Here is a 22,964-nt window from a genome sequence, read left to right as displayed (position 1 = left end):
CACAGTAGCAAAATTAAAAAAAAGACACGCACGAATTATACGAGTTATGATTTTGCGCGTGAGTACAGGAGGGTTGAAACTTTATTCTATCTTCTAGTACTAAATACATTTTCTAATGACTTTTTGATACAGTCAACGTTGGTAGACCGCAGCCTAACATTTGGACAATTAGTCGCCCGCAATGCCCAAAAGTCTGGCCACCTCTGCCCTAGGGCAATTAATGAGGGAAGGGGTGTGATAGTTACAAACTGCTACTTTTTTGATTATTTTCTAACTTTTAGTACATTATCTGTATTCTTATTATGTATAATCACAATAAAACCGTTTAACTTATAAAGTTTTTATACTTATTTTATTTTTAAAACCAAAAAATCATCCAAGTACATGAAATCGTGGTTTAAAGAAAATTATGCGAAATGTCTTAAAATTGCATGAAACGTCAAGATTTACTGTTATCCAGAAAAAAAAAATGTCTTGCCAAAAATCGACATTTCTGATAGAAAAAACTATCGATTTTTTTGCATTTTTTCCCAAAATAACAGTAAATCTCGTTTCATGCAATTTTAAGACATTTGACATCAGAATTTTTTTTTCGATAACTTCGATTTCAAGTACTCCCCCTTTGGGTGATTTTTCTGTCATACAAGTGAAACACAAATTTCTGCATAACACTAGAACTAATCAAGTAAATGGAGCCAAATTTGGCAAGTGGAGGTTTTTCTATAGTGGTTCGACACTCCTTCCACCTCTCTAAGAGGGGGAGCTAATCAAACAAAAATCTGGCATGTGGAGGTTTTAGGAGGCAAGAAATTGTAGTTCGACACTCCTCCCCCCCTCTCTAATGGGCTGACAATGAAACACAAATTTCTTCGTAACTCGAATCAAGCAAATGGGGCAAACTTGGCATATGGGGTTTTTTGGTACGATAAATGTTTCTATGATAGTTTGACACCTCATTCTCATAGAAAGATTACACATATTTCAACCAACCATATTCTAACTAAACATGACAATTAAAAATTTTCGAAAAAATCTGAAGGAATATGGGAAAATTCAGAAAATTGAATTCCCGCATGTTCTACAATTACATCGTAACAAGAGTTGTAAGTCCTTTTGATGTTTGCGCTAACGAAATTGATCTTTGTTCGAAAGAGGAAATGGATATTCAGGTGATAAAAAGCATTCCTATATCTTATAACTATATAAATAAAAACAAATCGTCAAATATGTTAGTAAGCGCAAAACTCGAGAAAGGAATCAATTTGAGATGTTTTCATTTTATTATATTTTCTGTTTCAAACATGTACTCCATGTAACGTAGAAACATGTTATTTGTAAGTGATTGGAAAATCTTGAACGAGTATTGTGTCTGAACATAATTTGATATTATATTGACGAGTTTTGGTAGATGTACCAGGAAAAGGAAATTGTACACGATCATTTAGAAGATCAATCAATGAACAGTTCTGTGAGACGACAAGTTATAAAGCAATGAAAAGAAAACTTAAAACCTGTTATAATCATGTGAAGTAAATTTCTGGAACTCAGTTATATCATGGTTTCAGACCAGAGAATGAAAATTATATTATCGTATAACGATTCTCGTTCTCGGAAGAAGAACATTCTGTGAAACTGTAAAAGTAACTTTAAGCATGCTTTATGCCTAGAATAAAAAATATGAAAAATATAACAGATGAATTTTAGTTCCTACCCACTAGTCGTCTCTACATTTTTTGCATTTACCTGAGCTACCTTTACCTGATACATGTATTTCATTTTCCCTAATATCTACCGACAACGGATAAGGAATAAGTATTCCTATTTTCTACTGATTAAGCTACCTGCGCAAGAACATGTTAACTTTGAAAAATCATATCTCAAAAACTAAAAAAACGCCTCTCCGATTTTTGGATATGTTATGTGAAAAAAACTCAGCTTTCAAGAAAAAATATAAAAAATATAGCGCCCTTGGTCCCGAAACCATGTAAGCTATGGAAAATAAATACAATGAATAATTACGAAATAATTACGGTTAACTTAGAAAAATCATAACTTAAAAAAAACCGCTTCTCTGGTTTCGAGATATGTTATGCGAAAAATTCTCAGGTTTCCAAAAAAAAAATAGCGCCTTTGGTCCCGAGACCATGAAAACTATAAAAAACAAATAAAATCAATAATAACGAAACCAAAATTCAATTTTTTTGCAACCCTGGTATTGTTTCAAAAAAGATCAGCTAATTGGCTTTAATTTGATACGTCGATCATCTAAATCGGCTCGGCCATACAAATGAAACACAAATTTCTGCATTACTCGAGAATTAATTAAACAAATGAAACCAAATTAGGCATATGGAGGATTTAGGGTGCAATAAATGTTTCTATGGTGGTTAGACACTCCTCCCCACTCTCTAAGAGGAGGCTGCCAGACAAATAAAACACAAATTTCTGCATTACTCGAGAATTAATCAAACAAATGGAACCAAATTAGGCATATGGAGGATCTAGGGTGCAATAAATGTTTCTATAGTGGTTAGACACTCCTCCCCACTCTCTAAGAGAGTTTAGCATGTGGAGATTCTAGGGGGCAAGAAACATTTCAAAGGTGGTTCAACACTCCTCCCATCTTTATAAGAAGGGGGGGGGGGAGGTTGGTTCTGCCATAGAAATGAGACACAAATTACTGAATAACTCGAGAATTAATCAAGAAAATGCAGCCAAATTTGGCATGTGAAGGTTTTAGGGGGCACGAAACGTTTCTATGATGAATACACTCCTCCCACTCTCTAAGTGGGGCTGCCATACCAATGAAATACAAACTTCTGCATAACTCGAGAACTAATCAAGCACAATTTGGGATGTGAGGGTTTTTTGGTATAAAAAAAATGTTTCTATGATGGTATGACACCCCTCCCTCCTCTGGAATGGAGTGTGGGTCCCATAAAAATGTTACACATATTTCAACCAAAAATATTCCAATCAAACATGACCATTAGAAATTTTCTGAAAAATCTGAAGGAAAAAAGGGAAAATTCGGAAAATTAAATTCCCTTTTGTTCTAGAATTACATAGTGACAAGCGTTGTTAGTTTATTTGATGTTTGCGCTAACGAAATATTTTTATCTTCTTCTATCTATACCAATAAAAATAGATTGCCGAATATGTTGATAAGAGCAAAACTCGAGGAAGGAATTGTCCGATTCAGGGCTGTCTTTATTCTATCAAATTTTCTGTATCAAACATTTATTCCAAGTAACGGAGAAACATGTTATTTGCAAGTGGTTGAAAAATTGAACGAGAATTGTGTCAGAAAATAATCTGATATTTTAATGATGAGTTTTGGTAGAAGTACTGAGAATTTTATAGTGAAAGGTAAATTCAACAGGGTCGATTAGAAGATCAATCAATGAACAGTTCTGCGCTTTGACACATGAACATGCGCTTGTCAAAAAACGTGAATGTTTAAAGGTATTGATAACAAGAAACAAATTTTGGGCGGGACGAAGTTTGCCGGGTCAGCTAGTATGTATATATAATAATATGATTTTTCTCCAAAAGAATAAAATAAAAAAGACATACAAAAATTCATTATATATATAGAGAATAAAATGTTGTCATTGTTCAAATAATCGCAACTGTTCAACAATATGTAATTATTTAGATGTAAGCAGTCGCATCAGGTGCGGAAATTTTATCTAGTGTTCTTATTCTGTTTGGGGTGGAATGCCGACACCGGAGATATTCCAGATTTTCCAACGAAAAGTCAAAAGCTGCATTTTCTGTCGCATGTATTTTTTCCTATTTATTCCATTCGTCTAATATGCTCTTGATGCGGAATGCATGGAAGGCGTATCAAGAACAATTCGGGGTTCAACGAGTTAAGCAACTATGCAAAATTAAAATCTCCAAACAAATCTAGACGGCTTTTGAAAGGGGTCGTATTTTTTTCAGAAATTTCTACAAAAATTTCTAGCTCAAAAATATAAAATCCTGCAATATTTTGATTGAGAAATGAAATGTAAAAAATCATTTAAATTTTATTTAGAAAAACACTCTAGGAGACGAATTGGTTTGGAACTTGTTAACTAATTAAACGTTAGTTTTAAATACGAGTTGTTAACACTTCAATCGAATAAACTGTTCTCAACCTGAAGTACACGCCATTCAAAAACATGCATTCTCGACTTCAACATATTACCAAAAGAACGACACTCACCACAAATCCGTAAAATCATACTTGTGTACTCGATAAATTATATGTAAATAGATTTGATCCGTAATTTCTAAGATAGATGTTTGAAGGGATCTTCTTGAATTGCTTAGAACTTTAGCAAAGTCCATCCAATCTTGTTCAAAATCGTGAGAATCTAAAACTATGATGGAAACCTGGTGCATCAAAAGTACCACAAGTGCATCATGAATTGATTCTCAATACCTCGGCGTAGATCAGCCAGCATGAGAGGACTAAGGTCGACAGAGGTGAGACCGTCGCGATTAGAAAAAGAAAAACGCTTGTCGAAATTGGCGGATGCTGAGTGCAGAAACTGCCGACTGTCGAAGCAAGCAACTGCTGGTGCTGGTGCAAAAAGCTGTCTTTCTGGTTAGAAGACGGTAAGGATTGCAAGGGCAAGCTGGCATTTCTTGCGAAGCCAAAAAAGGGTATGGATCACCACCACCACTACCATCGTATCAACACCGAGGCAGTCGAGACGATGGTGCCGCGCCAGACTTTGACGTTAGATCGCGTTTGTTGGAATCGACTTGTCCCACAGTCACGCCACCTAGAACTATGCAGCAGCAGCAAGCATACACATTAACACGAGAGCCGATTGGTGGTGATCGTTGTCATGGTTTTCTGTTGCTGCTGCTGCTGCTGCACTCGCGCTGCAAATATAATATATGGTGGTGGTGTTGCGAAATCATTTTTTCAGCAAATGCCATTAAACTTGAGGGACCTTTACATCGGCGCGCAAACGAAACTGAAAACTGCATTTCATGTGATGCCAATGTTGATTCGCTCGCTCTCTCACACACGCCCCGGTGTTTTGTGAGTAGTTGATTGGTTGGTTGGGTAAGGAAAGGTGCGCGACTGTCGCAGAGGTTCTCGTGGGTCTCAAAGCAATATTCAAAGCGATTCGGTCTCTGGCACGGTCGCGAATGGATGGGGTGATGGCAGTGGCGGTATGGCCTTACTCTTACACGATGCATGAATGCAGCAACAACGGCTGGGGATGATGATGGCTTAGAACTTAGAAGCAAGAGTTGAATGCCACCGATTCTAAGCGCTACCTTGCGAACCTGTCAGAACACAGCCCGAGTGCGGTGGCGCTGAATGGTTTTGCGAGTGGATACCTAGTGATTAATCTGAAAGTTATGTTGAGTAGTAGAAGAATTACAACCGTCGCCAACACGCCACTGTTGCCACTGGTGTGGTTTTGGCATTGAAGTTCTCCAAAGAGCATTGAAAATGATAAGTCTGTGCGGAGTTGTACGTTGGCACCTTCATTAGAAGTCCGCGGAAGGTCACCAGTTGTTGAATGATGTTGGACCGTAATCACAGCTTGATTGAATATAATTATATGATGTGATTAAACGTTGAAATAAAAATGTGTTGAATTTTTTATTCTATTGTACACGTGGTTTCTGTATTAAATTTTTGTTCAGTATTTCGAGCTATCCTGAGAGATATACATAAAAGAAAAATTATTTTTTGGAAGTACAGGTCGGACTCGATTATCCGGGATTCGATTATCCGAAATTTTGAACTCGATTATCCAGAGATTATCCAGATTTGATTTTTTATTTTCGGAAATTTTGAATAATTTGTATAATAATTCCATATTGAATAGTTAATATGGGTATCAAATGAAAGGGCTTGACTAGTAGAATACAGTTATTTATGAAAAATGCAAATCCAAGATGCCACCACAAAATGGCGGATTACATATTTTCTTACAGCCCCATCAATATGGGTATCAAATGAAAGGGCTCGACTAGTAGGACACAGTTGTATTATTCAAATCCAAAATGGCCACCATCACAGGATGGCGCCATATATATTTTTTCACAACCCCATCAATATGGATATCAAATGAAAAGACTTGACTAGTAGAAGATGATGATGACCCACATCATACCCCTACAAAGGTTTGAACTGGCAGATTTATCTAATAGATAATATTGATGTTTAACCAAATTAAGAGAACAGTATTATAAAACCAAAATCAAAGCGAACTGACTCTGTTGCAGGCATGAATTTCTATTAATTGAACATTATAAATAGGCAAAAACTGTAAAAGAAAAACAATGGTCCTATTCGTATCGACAACAACATAATAATAATCTTAACGTCAGGCACAAAGTTTTTTCAAGTCATGTCAAGAAAATTTCCAACCCGGGAAGATCCTTGACAGATTGGGAATTGAACCCAATATCTAAAAGTGTCTACTCAGAACATGATAGAGATCTGCCACAATTCAGAAATACTCGATATAACCATCCGATAAAAAGATAGTTTACGACAATTCTGAATGAGCTATCCCCATTCCAGTTTCCACTTCAGACCCCGCATAAAAATTTCGATAAGTATCAGTGTTCTGCCAGTGTTCACTTAACATAATCCAGGCCCACCAAACACGCGCGAGGCTTCCGTAGACAACGCTAATTTTTTTTATTTTGTTTACAATAACAAGACGATAACATTAACAAAACAAAACAAAATCATCATCATCAGTACGAACATGGTAAATAAACCTGTAAATAAATTTTATAAATTTTAATCAATTGGAAACATGAATGAATTATTTAGAAAAAATTGATAAAACCAGTTTACAAAACAGATATTACGTGTGAAATACACATTTTCTTAAACTCTGCCATTGTTGCCACACGTTTAATTTCTTTGGGCATCGAATTGAAAAAAATTATACCTTTTTACAACAACGAGTTCTGTGAACTACTAAACATAAAGTTGGGTGTTCTTGCATCATTCGCGTTTCTTCTATTGTATCTATGAACATCACTTCCTCTTTCAATTTGATCACACAAATATCGAGGCAGCATATCGTTTAAAATTTTAAAGATGAACACCATTGTCAAGTTATAAATTCTTTGCTTCACAGATAGCCACTGTGGCGCGTCCAACATCAAACTAGAGGAAGTGTATCTACTACATCTTCAAATCAAACGCATTACCTTATTTTACAAACGCTGCAATCTCGTTAATTGCGTATTGTTTGCAAGGAATAGGATCGACGAGCAAATCTTCGTCTATGTGCTCCCCGGTTTCTTTTAAATCCTTAGCTGCGATGAACAGGACAGTATCATCCGCGAACAAATTAATGTCACAGTATCGTAAGACTCGTCGCAGATCATTTATGTATAAAATAAACAAAATAGGCCCTAAAACACTTCCCTGCGGCACCCCGAGTGAGTTACCAATGGGATCGGAAACGGAATCGTTAAAACGAGCCTTTTGAGTTCTGTCGCACAAATAGCTTTCGAACCATTTGTACGCCGAATTTCGTACATTGAGCCAATCAATATTAAAATCGCCAGCAATTACATTTAATTTGCTGCAATCAATGATATTTTCCCACCAGTTCTCCAAAATTTCAATAAATCGCTGGTCGCTGGAACTAGGGGAATGGTATACAATCCCATAATTTCCCATCTGCAGGCCCCGTTCAACTGAAATAGCCAAGAACCAATTATTTTTCAATAGCTTCGTTTAACCGAATGTTGAAATTAACTGATTCTCTTGCATAAATTGCAACACATCCTGTGTGTTTGGAGTGCGACAAACAAAAAGCAACTTTGTAACTCGGTATGCTGTACTAGTCAAATGATTCTTTATTAACTATGTAAGTTTCAGAAAGAAAAACCATCTGAGGACGCATGTTTTCAACAAGTAATCGCGTGGAGGCGATCTGGCGTAGTGGTAACATCCATGCCTCTCACGCTAAAGGTCACGAGTTCAATTCTCACTCCCGACATTCTTCCAAAAATGGAAGTAAAAGTGACGAACCAGCCAAATGAGTTGAAAGTCACTATAATACAGATAAAAAAAAAAAAAAAAAACAAGTAATCGTATTTCTGCGTAATTTGTAGAAAGCCCAGCTATATTCAAATAGGTTATTGCTAACTTACTTTCACGCTAACTTTAATACAGTTATTTATGAAAAATGCAAATCTGAGATGGCGGCCACCACAAGATGGCGTGATCATTATAAATAAAAACAAAAAATTAATCTACAAAGAGCCGCTCGATTTAAATTTTCGTCTGCAGAAAAAAGGCTCTCATTGTTATCGAGTAATTTCTTGAGGTATTTTTCGTTACGTGAGTGTTTTACCATCACTTCTCTTCCAGTTTATCGAATCAGCTGTGAAGTTTTCTTATTTTTAATCCAGAAATATTGACGAAAATAAAATTCCGATCAAGTCGGGTAAGACTGTTTTGAAGACAATATGATTATCTCCTCCTTATTTGATTAACAAACGCCCACTAACTACGTTTGTAAGTGCAACCACATACCATGGACGAATCAGCAGAGCAGAGATTTAAAACGCAATCCGAATTTGTCATTCCGAATGCCGGAAGCTGTTTTAGACATGAAAAAATGAGAAAAATTACATGCCCTTCTAGTTGATTTTAGTCTAGCCTGTTTGTTAATTCATTTTCAAGGCATATTTGAAGACCTCCAAAACTTATCGAGTACATAAAATTGAATTTTTAGTTAGTGTCCATCTTTCCCGCCAAGTGTCCGTCTTTCCCGACTCAATCTTATTTTTTCAAAGATGCCGGATACATTCATTTTTCGAAATTTCCACATCAAAGACAAATTTTTATTGACGTAGAACTACGTCTTTCAGGAAGGGTGCCAAATCAGAAAACAGGTCACGTTTTTATGAAATAAAGTTAACGTTAATAACTATGTTCACTGTGAACGAATTCTCATGATTTGCATACCAATTCTAAGATTTGTTTGATATGCTATACATTACAATTCGCTAATTTCCAAAAGGTTTAATTTTATGAAAACTCGAAGGACTTCTTTTTTCCCATACATTTGTTCTGCCGATTTGTGTGCTAACCCTACCCGTATTTCGAATGTTTATAACTCGAACATTTCTTAACAGATCGGAAAGATGTTTGCATCAATTGATAGGAAATATTTCTACGCGTCTATCACAATTAATAAAATATTATTTTTCATCAGATGAGCAATTGAATAACTGTAAAATGTCAAGCGTTGTCTAAACACCCTAACTGCCAAGTATTGATTGGTCCGATTTACGGTTTCCCCAACACAGACTTCAAAATCGATGTACCTGTGAAAATCCGCTTTGCAAATATACATGCAAGTAGAGGGTATTTTTGTTCCCACCGAGCTGTGTTTCCCTAACACGGACTTCTAAATCATTGTGCCTGGGGGAATCCGCTATGTCAAAACATGCAAGTCGGGGTTTTTTCCCACTTGCTTTGCAAAAACATGCAAGTCGGGGTATTTTTTGGGTTTGAGTACTTTTGTACTCGCTTGTCGTCGTGCAGACAGGAATACGTTCCCCTAAAACGTACTCTTAAACTGAGAAGCCTGGGAAAATCGTCATTTCAGATACTAGAGGTGAATGAACCTTCGCGGTTCGAGAACTACGTAAACATGAGATGTGATCATTGTATTTTACCCAGAGGAAAATGTAAAATACAATGATCGTTTGACAATTCTTCGGTTCACATGTTTTGGTAGTCCTAGGCATCATATCAAACGCAAGAGGACGTTCTATTACAAAATTTGCGAAGCATTCTAAAGTAATATTCGAAGTGGTAAACAAGGGCGAATTTCTTGCTTGGTGGACTCCATCTTTGACGCGCTATAACTTGGGACTGAAAAAGACAATCACAACACTGTCAAAACGACACTTGTAGCACAGAAATAGCTTTAAATAGCCGCATAGTATGATCCGATGCGATAAGTACAACACAAGATATGTTTAAGTGTTGCCATATATTGACAATATACGACATTTCTTTTTCCCCAACCCCATATAATCGAATCACATATAATCGGGTCTATACATAATCGTATCCGACCTATATTGATATACGATGAAAAACAATTCGTCAAAACAATATACGCTGCATTTTCCGAATATTGCACTAAAATGAACTCGTTAGTTGAAGAAGAATTACCCCCAAACGTTCCAAAATAGTGATAGGTAGAAAAAATTCCGGATTTCCACAAATGAAAAGTTCAGCTGAAAGCAGTAGGTATCCTGACAGACAGAGTTTCCTCTGCACACAAACATGTAGCTATTGCGAACGCCAGACGAACTCTTCATTGACGAAGTTTCATCTCTTCCAATTATTTCTAGCTCCAAAGTCAATCCTCGAAATCGAACAAATCGATCAGCGGTTTTAACTAGCCATAGTGATTCACTGATTTAGTACCCAGTGAATCCTTATATGAGGCTGTCTAAAATGATCATTAAAAAGAAGTAAAAGGATTGTTTCCGAGAAATTACCACATACTTGAAGCAGGATGGCGTTACGATTTTTGTTGCATATTGATTTTTAATATCTTTGCATTGCGGCGTAACTTAATTGCCCGTCTATCTCGTGTTAGGGAAACGCCTTGTGGTCTACATAGATGTATTAGAAATTAGGAGCTCTATTAGGTCAATTTGTACCCCCAATATGTTCCCGTAAAAAATATTTTGGAAATACTGGAAAAAACATTACTCGATAGGGGGGTCTCTTATTTTTTCATCCTCCATGGTACATATTCTATGGATGAATTCACCAATAAACAATGATAGACTAAAACATATCTGTTTGAACAATAAGAATGATTTCCTAATCGACCTCAAACATAATTGTAACTGTGTTATAAAAGATTATGGTCGTTTCTGTAAAAAAATAGTTACTCTAGAATGAACATGCTCTCACTACACACTCCGACACTTCATCACTCCAAGCTGTCAGAACTAAGCACACCTCAATTAGTGCAACATTTGAAGCAACGGAAAGAGAGAGTGGCGGCGTATTACCTCACGAATCCAACGCATAAATAACCGAAGCAAAAAGATGAAAAAGAAAGCAGGAGCAAACAATAATATTCCGCGTGTGTTGGTGAACAGTATAAATAAACCAACAACAATAAAAACCAAAAAAAATCAACGAAGACTCGGCAATGATGACGACGACGGTTTTCACGGCAACGCGCGCGCGTTGGACGGGTTCAATGGCTGACCCATTTTCCATTCCGCCATCGAACGGTCGCTCGGTAAACGCTCAAAAGAGAAGAATGGGGAATGAGGGGGCTGCAAGAGGCAACAAACGGGACTTGTAGTAGTATGAAAGTGACAGCTTAGCGTTTCGATACATTGGGGCTCAGCTTATGTTTGCTTCTTCTTTCTCGTCCGTCCGTTTGGTCGCGTTCTTCGCCGGGTGCGATTCCCATTCTGATGTTGTATCGTTTTTTTCTTTCGCTGTCGGGAGAAGGATTTTGCCGGTTTCTTCTCTCTGTCCGTTCTCCCGCTTTTTTTTCTTCCCAGCAGCAATGTTCTGTTCTGTTTTCATTACGTTTTTGTGCAATACTAACTAAGCGACTTCTTTCCTGTGTTGTTGTTTGCTTTCGGTCGATCTTTTAGTTGTGTTTTATTTTTGTTCCCTCTACAGGTATTTATCTTGCCTTTTAGGTTGACCTTATTTTGATATGTGCGTTTTACGCGCGATCGCTCGTTCGGCGATGTTTTACTCAGAAGTGATGTGTGGATTTCACACATTCCTATTATTGGAATACGATGTGTTAAATATGCGGTTTTTGTTTTGTTTCGACACCATCTTTGGGTGGCAAAGATAGTCCGCATTTTGGATGTTATCAGTTAGCTACTGCCACATGATTTATGTATCTGTCATTTATAGAAATTGATTATTTTTTTGTTTTTTCTTCCCTTGCAGGTGAGAAAATCCGAAAAATCCAAGCGCGTGCAGTGTAAAATTGTAAGTAATCTGTTACTAAGAATTATAAGATTTTTTGTCCGTTTCATGAATGTAACTTTTGAAACATCATTCCGACCCATTTCAGTGTGACGATGCAATTCGTTAATTTTAGTGTGAACTTAAAGGGTTGTCACTTTATTTCTAAATTTGAAATGTCCATTTTGTGTGATCATTTTCCATGGCATAAGTTTCCCTTTGTCCTTGGGTGAAAACTCTCCACCTCTCACCGGTATTGCAATTGTACTCGAGCAACCAGCAAAAGCAACAACCAAAACACTATAAAAAACGAGGAAAACGCATCACGACAAAGAACTCTACCAAAAGCGCCTTCGAGACACGCAAAAGCCTCCGAATGTGGGCCATCGAACTCCCATAACCTCTCGTGGTGTGTAGAGCGTATAACAATAACATCAACAACAACAACAACAATGGTGGCTCCATAACCGAGAGGTAGTGACATACAAAAACACAACAAACGACGGGGAGGACTGTGGCAATGAAGCCCTCGTCGTCGCACATTCATTTCGCTCGCATGTTGTGCTTCACTTCTTTCGTTTGCGCATGTAAAAATCAATGACATCATTATCCAATCCAATCATCCAATCATTCGTTTTTCCAGCTGCTACCGGCATCCTCGGCAATCGTCATCGGATCGTCATCATGAGTTATGCACGCCGTCATGACAGCGTGGTTTATCTTTGTCTTAGATTGCCCGAGAAGAGGGGGTTTTGCATTTTCTTGCAAGCACCCCATTTGTCTGGATGATTTCGTGGGACATTTTTGGATACATAGAAATATTAATACTTCAACAAGAATTTCGGTACTTACGTACTTACGGTACTTACTTACGTAGAGGAACCCGGGCAAGAGTGCCACCTTAAGCTAATACGCGTTTTTGAATGCTCTTTTGTTATATTTTTTTTCCATTTTTTTTTGCTGGTTTGTTCATTTATACTCCTATTTAGGTGTAGCTATGCATCAAATTGTTCAAAAGTTATGTCGTCTGTTGTCAGCATATTAAGGATGTGACTCACGAGTTACTCCTCATATTGTTTAGAAAACACAGTTTTAAAACGGCCTAACTTTTGCACATATTTGGCCAATGTTCTTCTGGGCAAACTATATTCCTCTGCAGCTCGTCTCCATGATTTACAGAATGTACGGCAACAACCATAGTTTCCATCTGCCACTGGTTTCGGAACGAAATCCGTTCATATTTACAAACAATGACCACAACAAACACAACCACGATTACACTATTTGCGTTTGACAGATCGAATTCGAGGTTACGACTATGGCATTTTGACCCCGGTAATAATGGCTCCTTTTGCCCAGGAAGTTGTGAGATAACAAATTTATTTTTTATTGAAATAAATGCGTACGATTTAAATTAGTTTATACAGTAAGTTGAAGAAAAATGATTATTCTATTTGTATTTATGGGTGGAGTCATGCAAACATATAGAAACTGAGGGTATTTCGTTAATTTGCGCCTGTGCGTTCTTATATAGATTGCAGTTGTAAGAAGCTCAGTTAGTATTTATCTGTTTTCCAATAAAAAATATTTAAGGTTCTGGCTGATAATATGTGAGAAATATGCAGTATCTGTATAAAACAAAGTTCTGTAGTTAAATAATTGTAAAAGATGGAAATAGGCAAAATAATCAGATGGGCACTCTTGCCCCGTATGGCACTCTTGCACCGTGTTCCCCTACTTACGTATTAGCGTCACCGGAGCCGAGATTCAATAGACAGCAATTTTATTTTTCGTACGGATACTAAGTTTTTTTTGTATTGTTGTTGCCTCAATGTCTGCACTGTTTTACTATTTTTTAGTGCTACGTAAATGCGTATTTGAGATTTGCGCCATGCCACCGGAGCGTCACTCATATTTCAAAGCAAACAATAACCGGGTAAACGTTATGCACCAGGCCATCCGTAACGGAAAGATCGTCTCCTCTGTTTCAAACAAACCGGGCAATCGTTAGAACACAGGTTTACTTGCGAGAGACCGCCGCATCCGACAGCGGGTCGGCGGTCGACTCACATTGCGTCACCACGGCTTCTTGGGGCCTCCTCGGTTCCTTATCCTCGTTAGATGAAGACTTCGTCACCATAACACTCAATCTAGAATAAATTTCATTGCGAAAAAAGGAATTCATAATGAAAATTGTGCTTCGGTGGCGGTCATACGTGAATACCACAAATCCCAGATACGCTTTTTCGTAGCACTAAAAAGTAGTGAAACATTGCAAACAACAAGGCAACAACAATACAAAAGATAACTTAGTGCTCGTGCGAACAATTAAATTGTTATCTATTGAATTTCAGCTTCGGTGACGCTAATACGTAAGTACCACAATTTCACATAACTTTGAGTCTTTAATTGGGCAATTTCAATGATTTTTATTCAAATTTGAACAAAAATATAGGAGTTTGTGTCCAAGACACGACCACATTGTTGACGTAGAACTACGCTGTTATTTTGTTGAAGTCCTCCGCCTTGCGCTGTTCTAAGCAGGAGCCCTTTCTATTAATATTTCCGGTCTCGATTAGCTTAGCTGTCATCCTTGGTGGAGATAGCTTTGTTACTGTCATGCGAATGCAAATCACACACAAAATTTTTGAATAATTATTTTCTCGGCGAGCCGATAAGTTTGATGATTCCCCACTGTTGCGGCAGCCCATTAGAAACTAAATTATCCGATATATTGTAAACCCTATTCCCAATTTAAAATCACATTGTGGTACTAGATTACACTGCGAGGGGCATATTTCAAAAGTGAAATATTACAACAGAAGCTACTCTCACTACACATTTACTCTCCCGAGATAAATCGCCGGTATCACACGGGGAGGTTTTTCTCGAGGTGAAATCTGGGAGCGAAATCGAAAGATGTAGTTTTTTTCTTTCAAATTTTTACTATCAAAACCTAGGTGAAACGATTACAAAGAAGCAGCGCATTGGTTCTAAAACGGTCAGGCGGAGAGTGTTTGTGTATTATTGAATCACACGTACACGTATTCTTGATTTTATGCTTCGTCGAAGGTAGATAATCACAATAGCGGAACTATTGCCTGCTCGCTCACTGAAGCGAGAATAGAATACTGATACAGGGTAACTTCGATATAACGTACATTTTATTTTCAAAATTGTACGTAGTATCGAATTGTACGTTATATCGAAGCATAATAAACAACTCAGAAACGTAGCTTATATTACTTTATTGTGTTGCTGTTTGAGTAAGGTTAATGGGAAAATTCAACTAGAAGACGAAGCTAATCTTTCTCATGATGTTTCCCTTCGTACTGTAAATTAAAATTGATTCATTTAGAATCTGGAATCACAAAACAGTTGTACTTCGGAATTGATTAAGAGTAGAAATCAAGGTTTAGTATCAAAATACAGATAATTTATTATTCTTTCAGAAAAACTATAATCAAAAAAATATTCCTTTGGACTTTGAAAATGTGTACGTTATATCGAGTGACGTTATATCGAGGGTACGCTATAACGAGGGTACGTTATATCGAAGTTTCCCTGTAATGACGATGATGACTATGGTGATGTTGTGAATGATAGAAGATTGAACTAAGAAACTTCAGTTCATCCACGTATAGCCTTAAAAAAGTCAATTTGGAAAACAGCCTTGAGAAATACATGATCTAGAGTTGACAGATGCAACGAAATCGACCCATTTCCGAAGCAAATCATCACGAGAGATGAGAAATGGGTAAAAACATAAATATCGTTCGCAAAAGATCATTGCCACAACAACGCACCATTTCAAAGCCTGAATGAACGTAAAATAAGGGCATGCTGTGGGTATAGTGGGATTGGAGGGGATCCGTCCATTAAGACGACTCATGACCTAAAGTTCTCTCATATAACGATATCTGCGTTGGCAAGCTTTGACTAACTTTACCAAACCGATATGGTTAGTTTTTGACATGGCTGAGTTGGAGTTGGCTTAACGGTGAACCCATGTCAGATAAATAATCATAAACATCATGTGCAAACACGTTTGTCCTTTTCAAATAGGGTGCCGTGTCCATGTATGTAAGCTCTTCGATAAATGCCATTTAGAAAATGATTCAGAAAACAAACATGAAGTTCATTACATTTGTTTCCTAATCCGTATTATAATCCGGGTACTTAAACCTTCTTGGATGAAAATCATCTTACATTAGTATAATTCCTTCAATCGAACACCAATCAACCATCCGAACACACATCCCACGGGGTGTGTGTGGATGAAGATCAGTTGAAAACAAAAAACGGTAGGAAAGTAATTTTTGTCTGTCTTTTACGCTTTTACGTCTATCCGAGATACGTGGAAAGGGGCTGTCTGGCCGCACGACTTTAAACGACCGTATGGACCCACGTACGGAATGAAAGCGAAAAGATGAAAACAAGTTTCGCGCACACTCTTTCGAACCCCGAGGAGCAAGCGCTTCATTCCAAATGGCAGGATAGACACACTACTGTGCAAGACCGGCCGACCGTTGCGCTCGCGCTATGCCCCCAGATACACAGTGACCACAAACACATAAACCCGGAAAAAAGCGATCCCCGCGACTGGTTTCGGTTGCGGCGTAGGTACCGCGCACATCGAGTAGGGCATGGATGACGTTTCGGGCTGTGGTGTGGCCATGGCGGCGGCAGCGGCTGCGGGATGGTGGATGGAGATCAGACAACAACATTGGCAGCAGAGCTTTATTATTGACTCATGCTCCACTGCTCCACGAACGGTTGGTCGGTCGGTTGCATGCGCGGAACGATAGTAAAAGTGGTTTAACTGGATTGCTACGTGGACGGACTGTCGTTTCGTCTTCCTTGCATTGCAACGCAGGGGAAGGGGGTGGTTGGTTGAATCATCCGCGAATGGAATATATAATTTCTTGGTGATCAAAAACACTAACCCTCGGGTGGTGGCCGGAGAACCACGATCGGGAACCCGTTGCCATCACAGGCCTCGAACGACCTAGGGGATTTTAAACTTTAATGAAACGTATTACGAATAGAAAACGTAACTGTGTAGATGATACAGGCGGGACGATGTTGTTGAATTGCGAATGGGGAATTGAGACACGAGTAATTCCAAATGAAATCGTCCTAAAAATGCAGATTTTTAAAACATGTATTTTTGATTCGAATGAAAGTTTGTATTCCGTTTGAGTTGGAGGAAATATGAGTTTTCCACAGCAAATGGGAATTTTTTGACTCAAGCGTATCTTTTGAAAAGAGCGTATTGATTCAAGCAAGAGAAATCTTTGATAATTTATATCTTTATATCTATGAACTATGAGTCGTACCGAAATAGTGTCTTAGAAAGAGCTATAGAGTATTGTTGTTTAAACATGAAAAAATATACACTGAGAAAACACTTTTTTTATTTACAAAATAAAAAACATAATTTGCAATATCTAAAATATGTAATTATGAATTTTTTAAAATTTTTCATGTAGAATTTTATTAAAAACCAGACCAAGATGGTAAAACTATTTTTGACAAACTTTGTAGAACATCGTATTTTTATGAATTTTCGAAACTTCGAATTTGTATATGTTTCATTTTAAGCCACAAATTTTTAATCCTGATGTGATTTAAAACAAAAACAGGTCATTTTCAATCTCCTTCTGGATGCAGCGATTCTCGAGATATTCAATAAAATATTTCTAATTAATGTCTTTTTCACAGTAAATAAAATATATATGCTTGTCGTGTTATACCGTCATGTTTATGAAATGTTATGAATTTGCTTATAATTTCCAACAACTTTTCCAAACACGTCATTATGGTAAAAACATATGTTTAGGAGTTGAAAAACTGAAAAACTCCGAACTCCTCCGAAACGGCTCTACCGATTTTGATGAAATTTTGCATAAGACGTTTGTTAGGCATGAGAATAGGTCGTAAACTATATAACATAACGCTAGGATATCGATTATGGTATATTTAATGCCGATCAGAGTGACACTATGCAAAAAATCATTTTTTTTAATAAATTGAATAATTTTTTTTAAATTTTTTTTCTGAAAAAAACATAAGAACCCAAATTTTCATCCTTTTAACCCAGTTCCATTTTTTATTTTTTATTTCGCGATTTCAGTATTTTTGTAAACACAATATCCAAATATAAAAATTAACCGCTGCTCTATTTTCCAACAGGACGAATTTATTTACGTACGCTTCATAGAACTTTTACCCACAAGTAACCGGAAGTAACCTCAATTCGTCCAAAACTAGGAGTATCGACGAGGTACTGGAAACTTTATCGAATAAGCACAATGAAGAACACATGTATTGATTCAATGATTGAAATTAATATTCATGAATATGTAGTTACAAGAGACGAAGCAAACAAGAAAGCCCGATGGATTTTTATGATCGAACGATGATTCAACGCAGCTAGGGCGCCGTTATTCTACGATGTGGTGAGCTGTGCCAACAATTCATGGCCGGCATGCAGGGGGCGAACGACTGCGATTCCTACGACACAATCGACAGAAGCAGCATAAGGACGAGTAAATTCATCTGCGAGGAGCTATCAAAAGCAACGCCGACACAACCTTCGCTATTGCCGGGCTGAAACGCAATGCATTGTTATAGAAATCGATAGTGTAATTGCCTCGAAAGTTCCAGATCCGTCTACTGATCAACTACTCACCCGCATTCTGAAATACGATCGAGTCAGAATAACTCGAACGGATCGCATTATTCATTTTGTAATCCGTTCGACGCAAGTCCAATCAAGTTTTGATAATGTGATAATGCATAGCAATTTGACATAGACGGCATTAAGCTTCGTGTTCTATTTCTGTAAAAATAGAAACGGATTTCCGGGTGAAATAAACACGCTTTTAAAACGAAAAATATTGATGAAAATTAGCTATACCCTTTCAAATATGCTTTGTATGTAAAACAGTAACACATTTTCCGCAAGTGGGTAAAAATCGTGTACGAAAATTGTGTCTGATGATGTTTTCATATTATGGATACAGTTTTAGCGGTAATGTAGTTAAAAAATATTTAAAAAAAAAGTTGAATCGTGGAATCCGATTGGTCTGAAACCGAAATATGGGTTAGTGTTTGATATTGCCCACAAACATAGTTCATGGCCCACGCGGTGATCTGAAGCTTTTACCACCTTACGTTGAAGATGGAAAACACGATCACATGGGTAGATGGATATCCAATATAAAAACGAAGAAACGGACAACCATTGACAAATATCAGTAACGCAGACATTGACGGATTGGAAATCGTTGGGTAGTACCATATTCGCCTCAGCTGAGCAAAACATTCAATGCTCATATTAATGTTGAGTTCCGCTGTTCGGCGAAAAGTAGTATATACAAATAAAGGGCGGCGAATAAGGGGAGCAATATGGCTGTGTTTCAAATTCAGAATATCGATGTGACTACTTTCCGAAGTTGTTTGTCATATCTTTGGTTTCACAATTCATGAACGGGATCCAACAGTCATGAGTTTGGATGTCCATTCAGAAACCCTATTTATCAATAACGAGACCGTAATTGAACAAAATTAATATTGATTTTCTTTATTTCATTTTCTACTTGAAGGTAAAAATATATTGCTTTCTTTCACTTCATATTTTACTTATTAACATTAATATTTACATATTAACACTTTACATTAAACACATCGGATACGTGAATGAAATAGATGATTTGAATGATTTCATTTTTTATGGTCGTCGGCGGTCATCGTCTAAAGCGCTCAATTTCTCTGTATGTCATAGCTCTTATCGCCACATATTCGTTTGATCTTCATCAACGAATGGATCAAAAACGTAAAACCATTGAAACATAATTACAATATATTAGTTATTGTTTATTCAACCACCAAAATATTCACTAGAAATGATTTATTTGGCAGAACAACGTTTGCCGGGTCAGCTAGTTTTTTCATAAAAAAAATTAAAAATAAGTATTTCAGATATTGCAAATTAAAGTAGTTTTTTTTATGTAAATGAAAAAGGGGTACTATTTTTTTCCCAGTGTATATTTTATCACGTTTAACCATCCATACTCTATAACTGTTTCTAAGACACTAATTCGATACGACTCATAGTTTTTGAGATATAAACTATCAAATATTTCTCTTACTAAAATCGATACGCCCTATTGAAAAGTTACGTTAGAGTAAAAAAATTCCCAATTGCTGTGGAAAACTCATATTTTCTCCAACATGAACGGAATACAATCTTTCATTAGAATCAAAAATACATGTTTTTAAAATCTGCCTTTTTAGGACGATTTCATTTGGAATTACTCTATAATATAGCATTCCCACGAATAAATAATACACATTCGACAAAATGGGAACAGAGTGCGAAGTCGAAAGTTTTGAGTGATTTTCGACATGCTATAACTTCGTGAAAAATCAACGCATACAGATGTGATCATTTTGAAACTCAAACTTTTAGGTATTAGAATTTTTATCCTGGTATGTGTAGGTGTAGTAGGCAATAATATCGGGAAGAAATCAAAATTGATTTTTTTCTGTTTTTTCAAATATTTTGTGGACTAACACATTTTTTTTCTAATCAACCCAATAGCAAATCTAAAAAACAACGAAAGAAAGCGTCTCAGTGGAAAACAACAGTTAGAAGAGATCCAATTCGTCTACTTCTTCGGAACTGATGACATGATGAAAGGGCAGCCTTGCATTGGAGAACAGCCGATTGTGTTATAGGAACAAAATTGATCGGTTTATGGTTGATCATTTATGGAAGTTCTCTGTACAAAGTATTTCAGTTAGCTTAGAATTTTATAATGAAAAAAAAACTTAAATGGATGACCTTTTTTTTAATGCAGAAGTGGATCGCCACCAGATAGTTACTTTTGAAGTATTCCCTTACACAATGTACTAAATGACATTTGGTTCATCCGTATTTTTTTTAAACTTTGCGCTATCCAAAATGTAGTTTTTATTATCATATGCATTTGAACTATGACTGTTTATTTTATATAGGGATATCCAAAATTACTCACTTGGAAACCAGCTGTCTGACAAGTTGTGGGGAAATTAATGAACTTTCTAAGAAAAACAGCATTTTGAGTACACTGTCAAATTTCTGCATAACTCGAGAACTAGGCAAGCAAATAGAAAGAAATTCGACGTGTGAAAGTTTTAGGGGGCAAAAAATGTTCCTATGGTGGTCAGACACTCCTTCCGCCTCTCGATGGGGTTCTGCCATACAAATGAACATTTCATATTTGCGCTAACGAAATTGATCTTGGTTCGAAAGTGGAAATGGATTTTCAGGCGAAAAAATGCACCCCTATACCTTCTGTCTACATAAATAAAAATGGATCGCTAAATGTGTTGGTTAGCGCAAAACTCGAGAAACGAATCATCCGATTTGAGCTATCTTTATTTTATAATATTTTCCGTATCGTTACATGTATTCCATGTAACGAAGAAACATGTTGTTTGCAAGTGACTGAAGAATCTTGAACGAAAATTGTGTCTGGAAATAAGTTCACATCATAATAAAAGGAAATCGTAAAGGATCAAAGAGTAATCAATCAATGAAGAGTGAATGTTTGAAGGTATTCATATCAAAAAATCAATTTTGTGCGGGACGAAGTTCGCCGAGTTAGCTAGTACAATGTAATATTTTATCCTAAGACTAGCCAATCTCAAAATATAATCACTATCCTGAAGTTCAAAGAGGAGCTTTACCAGTTGACTTTCGACATGAATGTCATTAACAGTACTGCCAACGTAGCAAACAAATAATTCAAAATACATAAACCAGTGCTCCCGATTATTATAACACTTAATTATAGTTGTAATTAAACTCGATGGATTTAATCCAAAGTGAATCCTTCTGGATGGACGCCAACGTATAAAATAAAAAGAAAGATTGACTCTGCTCAAACACGTCTTGTTCCGAAGATGATCTTCAAAACTGGATGCTGAATTGGTACCAGATACAATAAATTATCTCCCTTGAGGTTTATAAATTTTCTTGACTATTCGCCACACGGGGAGGTTTTTCTCGAGGTGAAATCTGGGAGCGAAATCGAAAGATGCAGTTTTTTTCTTTCAAATTTTTACTATCAAAACCTAGGTGAAACGATTACAAAGAAGCATTGCATTGGTTCTAAAACGGTCAGGCGGAGAGTGTTTGTGTATTACTGAATCACACGTACATGTATTGTTGATTTTATGCTTCATCAAAGGTAGATAATCACAATAGCGGAACAATTATATAATCGCCTGTGACCGCAATGTGTGTCACCGCGATTGATAAATACGAAACAAATTGCGACATAGGGCTAGCTTGTATATTGTTCACAAGAGAGCAAGAATGAATCATGAATCAACCATATTTAGACGGCGCCAGTGGTTGTATGGTTAGCGTAACAGCCTCACAATCCGATCGGCCTGGGTTCAATCCCAGCTGGCGTCGTTGGGATTTTCTGAGGCGAAAAATCTCTGGTTACGTCTTCCTTCGGAGGGGAAGTAAAAGAAGTTGGCCCGGCTCATGAGTTGTTGAGTCTGATAGGTAGGAACAGGTGGAGTCGCCTCCCTGATGTCGGTGATTGGCACTAAAGTGGCGGAAAATAGGCCGACGAAAAAGAAGCGAAGATAAAAAAAAAAACCATATTTAGTTGTTTGTACAAAACTACGTAAGTGGAATGCTTTTTCAGGGCTACCAACAATTCGTTCGTGTCCGTCCTTATACAGCTATTCCATACCAAACCAATATAGTGGTTCTCGGATTTCCGTGCAAAGTGGTAGTTTTGTTCTTTATCGCAAAATATTAGACCCGTATTTTTTTTTTCATTAAGGTGCCCATTTCTATTTTAGGGTGGTCTGAAAAATAATTTTTCCCCTTTTTTCCAATAATAACTTTTTTAAAAAATTTATAACTTTTGAACTACACTCTGCCCAACTTTTAAAAGACCAGCTGATGATCCTACTGCTT

At 36.9% G+C, this 22,964-nt stretch overlaps 1 protein-coding gene across 6 annotated transcripts in view; it reads left to right on the top strand.

Moving 5' to 3' along the window:
* The window catches only part of LOC129765037 (hormone receptor 4), a 480,990-nt gene that overhangs the window by 238,640 nt on the left and 219,386 nt on the right, over positions 1-22,964 (top strand). The window contains exon 4 of one of the 6 annotated variants that reach the window (XM_055764855.1): positions 11,957-11,998. The exons of the other annotated variants lie outside the window; for them this stretch is intronic. The gene's annotated coding sequence lies outside the window, so the exon portion shown is untranslated. The remainder of the gene's footprint in view (positions 1-11,956; positions 11,999-22,964) is intronic. 6 annotated transcript variants of the gene reach the window in all.

Source organism: Toxorhynchites rutilus, chromosome 2, assembly GCF_029784135.1.
Source record: "Toxorhynchites rutilus septentrionalis strain SRP chromosome 2, ASM2978413v1, whole genome shotgun sequence".
NCBI lineage: Eukaryota > Metazoa > Arthropoda > Insecta > Diptera > Culicidae > Toxorhynchites > Toxorhynchites rutilus.
The sequence above is the reverse complement of the archived record's forward strand: the minus strand, read 5'-3'. Positions and strand labels throughout refer to the sequence as shown.